We start from the raw sequence: 4,760 nt of genomic DNA on the forward strand, positions 1-4,760 counted from the left end.
GAGACCTTGCGCTCCTCCACCTTCCGTTTGAGGATGCCCATGGTTGGCCAATCCATCACCTTTACCCTCAGCTTCTTTAGCAAGGCAGTGGTTGTCTTGGAGGTGTGTTTGGGTTCGTTATCATGTTGGAATACTGCCCTGCGGCCCAGTCTCAGAAGAGAGGGGATCATGCTCTGCTTCGGTATGCCACTGTACATGTTGGCATTCATGGTTCTCTCAATTAACTGTAGCTCAGCACTCATGCAGCCCCAGACCATGACACTCCCACCACCATGCTTGACTGTAGGCAAGACACACTTGTCTTTGTACTCCTCACCTGGTTGCTGCCACACATGCTTGACACCATCTGAACCAAACACGTTTATCTTGGTCTCATCAGACCACAAGACATGGTTCCAGTAATCCATGTCCTTAGTCTGCTTGTCTTCAGCAAACTGTTTGCGGGCTTACTTGTGCATCATCTTTAGAAGAGGCTTCCTTCTGGGATGACAGCCATGCAGACCAATTTGATGCAGTGTGCGGCATATGGTCTGAGCACTGACAGGCTGACCCCTTACCCCTTCAACCTCTGCAGCAATGCTGGCAGCACTCATATGTCTATTTCCACACAACCTCTGGATATGGTGCTGAGCATGTGCACTCAACTTCTTTGGTCGACCATGGCAAGGCCTGTTGTGAGTGGAACCTGTCCTGTTAAACCGCTGTATGGTCTTGGCCACCGTGCTGCAGCTCAGTTTCAGGGTCTTGGCAATCTTCTTATAGCCTACGCCATCTTTATGTAGAGCAACAATTCTCTTTTTCAGATCCTCAGAGAGTTATTTGCCATGAGGTGCCATGTTGAACTTCCAGTGACCAGTATGAGAGAGTGAGTGCGATAACACCTTATTTAACACACCTGCTGTCCATTCACACCTAAGACCTTGTAACACTAATGAGTCACATGACACCGGGGCTAGAAAATGGCTAATTGGGCCCAATTTGGACATTTTCACTTGGTGATGTACTCACTTTTGTGACCTGTGGTTTAGACATTAATGGCAGTGTGTTGAGTTATTTTGAGGGTACAGCAAATTTACACTGTCATACAAGCTGTACACTCACTACTTTACATTGTAGCAAAGTGTCATTTCTTCAGTGTTGTCACATTAAAAGATATAATAAAATATTTACAAAAATGTGATGGGTGTACTCACTTATGTGAAATACTATATATATATATATATATATATATATATATATATATATATATATATATATATATATATATATATATATATATATAAGTATATATCTTATTATATTATAATATAAATTATATTAAATCTTAGTGTGAAGAAAATAGAAAAAAAAAATCAAAAGAATCAGTAAAGGTTATGTGAATGTAAAAGTTTTTTCATGGCCAAAATGCCAAAAAATAACCTTTATTTAACAGTACTGTTTAGAACCATATCATCCTGAAGAAGCTTTTTATGCTGAAATTGTTCTTTGCAGTAGAAATTTGAGTTCTTTATTCCAGCCTTTTTTATTTTTTCAAATAAAAAGTGTAACTGTAAAAACCACCTCCTTATTGATTTTCTGGAACTCAACGGTCCAAATACACACATTTTCAACAGGTAAATTATTTATTTTTTACAATGTCTATACATTTTACCTTTCAAATTGTAACTGGTTTCCTACTAGTCCTGTCTTTTTTGCTTTTCAGTTTTTTGACAGAATATGCCAGTTTGAGCAGCTCTTTTCAGCTGAGGATGCTTCTCTCTTCTTCTCTAAGTAACAGAGATATAGACATTATGATCCATATTGTTAGAGTTTTCAATTATTACTTGGGTTTATCATAAAACATACCCAGTCGCGCTCTCTCTCTCTCTCTCTCTCTCTCTCTCACTCTCTCACACAAACACACACACACACACACACACAAACATTAAAGCTTTCCCATGACTTGTATCACTTTTTTCCTTTTAACATTGTGAAGGGCTAACATACTGTCCACTGTCAATTGCATTCTTAAACAGAGTTGTTTTTACAACTGGAACACTCTAAACTCAATTGTGTACTTATATATACTTATGTACTTACAGTGGGGCAAAAAAGTATTTAGTCAGCCACCAATTGTGCAAGTTCTCCCACTTAAAAAGATGAGAGAGGCCTGTAATTTTCATCATAGGTATACCCCAACTATGAGAGACAAAATGAGAGAAAAAAAATCCAGAAAATCACATTGTAGGATTTTTAAAGAAGAACCGTTTTTGGTTCACCAAAGAACCTTTCAGGGAAAAGCTCTTAAAATAACAATTTTTTTCTTAGTGTGAAGAATATTGAAAAAATTATCTAGGACCCTTTCCCACTGTATATAAATATGTAAATAGTAATTTATACTTTACAGTATTGTCCAATGTCATTTTTTTTTAAAGTGACTGATGATAGCAGACTTATGTACAAACAAATGTTTGGTTTTTCATCTTTTTCACAAAATATCTTATTTGAATTAGGAATAAAAACTGATTTGTTCTCATCTGCTGCTTCGGGCATTATTAAACTATCTAACAACACAGCTGTACTGCAATAATAATAAAAAAAGATAGATGTAACTTGTCAAATTAAGCATTTTGCTGGTAGCTATCACTCATTTGAGATGTCAGATCATCCTGAATCTGTCAAAAGTGGAAGTTAATGATGGATTTATCTCGCTTTGTGGAAATTCCCTGAGAGATAAACAGCTCGATATTATGTTGCATATACAGGTGCATCTCAATAACTTAGAATGTTGTGGAAAAGTTCATTTATTTCAGTAATTCAACTCAAATTGTGAAACTCGTGTATTAAATAAATTCAATGCACACAGACTGAAGTAGTTTAAGTCTTTGGTTCTTTTAATTGTGATGATTTTGGCTCACATTTAACAAAAACCCACCAATTCACTATCTCAACAAATTAGAATACTTCATAACACCAATAAAAAAAAACATTTTTAGTGAATTGTTGGCCTTCTGGAAAGTATGTTAATTTACTGTACATGTACTCAATACTTGGTAGGAGCTCCTTTTGCTTTAATTTCTGTCTCAATTCGGCGTGGCATGGAGGTGATCAGTTTGTGGCACTGCTGAGGTGGTATGGAAGCCCAGGTTGCTTTGATAGCGGCCTTCAGATTATCTTTTTTTCCATGACATTCTAATTTGTAAAACACAATTGCTTGGGGATTTTAATGGGCTTCAGAACACAATTTATTTTATTACTGGAGGCAGCACATTTAACCTTTACATGGAAATTTCTAGTGCCATAAATTGCTTTAAGTAAACTAATACATGTAATAAATTGCATGATCAAGTTGGTTCAAATATTAAAGGCAGAAATATTTAATTGCTTGCTATTAAATTAAATTTAATCAGCTTTCTATTTTGCATCTCAGTCATTCAATGTATTTATTCAAAATATTATGGTATAATTCAGGTAAGCTTAAGCATTATAACTGCACTGCCAGCAATCAGAAACTACTGTATGCAGATGTACAAATTAAATGTATATAGTCATGATGATTCATCAACAAATATAAGTTATATAACACATTTCAATCATGGAATGTGTTAAAGTAAATTATCTTCTTATCTTCTTTTGGGAGATATCTTCGTAAATTTTGATACAGTATATTTGTGTATTTATGATTGATCAGCATAATTATGTAAATAATTCAATCAACATTTTTTGACAGACCAAATTGTAAACCGTAAAATTGTAAAGGTTTTTTTTTTTATTAATACAAATAATAATAATACTAATAATAATAAAAAACTACACATTGTTGTCTTTAAAAATCTCTGATATTGGATATTTATTAAAATAATAATAATAATAATCTGGTGCCATCTCCACATATCATTTGATACAGCAGACAGGAACATATTGGGTTTTGCTTCCCTGGGGGCCCCTGTGGACCAGCACTGCATTGTTTGCTTTGATGTCTTGGAGATATGAATTATTAATCTCTCCCCAAAATTGTATTAAATGTGAACAAAACCGATTGAACTGCTGTGCCGGTCAGCCTGTTTCTCATCCCACCTTTCCTCCAAACCAGCTCGCTAATAATCTCTGATTGCACTTTGAAGTGGAATGGGTTGTTTCCAGAGGAGCAGATCATCTGCACACCCAGAGAGACTCTAGTGATTCATTTGACATGTTTAATTTATGGCCCGTGCCAGGAGCACACAATGGCAGAAAGAGGATAATTTCTTTAAATGACTTATTGATGGAGGATTGAGGTGATACAATAGCTTTCATGAAAAAAATCGAGTGAAGTTAATAGGGTTCGCTGTCTCTAGAACAATCAGACAGAAAAATTGTGACATCTTGAATGAAACTTTGATGAGCTTATCTCAAGGGAAAGCCATGCCTTGTCTTGACAGGCTGCAGATGGTGACATCTCATTGTCTGAGAGCTACACCTGTCAAACATCCCCAATTCAGTATCATGAGTGCTGTATTCAGTGCTTTAACAAAAGAAAAAAAAAATATATTCCTTAAGAGACATCTTTACAGTTTAAGCCTTTCATTGTTTGTCTTAAAATATCTTTTTACATTTATTATGTGACAATCAAGTGAGCCATTAAGTAGCTTTTCAGTACTAATATATATATATATACTTATTTAAAGACAGAGCAAAAATTTGTTCAGTTGTTTTTTTTCAAAATAAATACATAAAACCGTTAATAACTGAGGTACATACCAAACCATCATGTCTGTGTACTGTTCAATGTTACTGATCAA

Source organism: Sinocyclocheilus grahami, unplaced genomic scaffold (assembly GCF_001515645.1).
Source record: "Sinocyclocheilus grahami isolate Dianchi unplaced genomic scaffold, SAMN03320097.WGS_v1.1 scaffold239.1, whole genome shotgun sequence".
NCBI classification, from domain to species: Eukaryota; Metazoa; Chordata; class Actinopteri; order Cypriniformes; family Cyprinidae; genus Sinocyclocheilus; species Sinocyclocheilus grahami.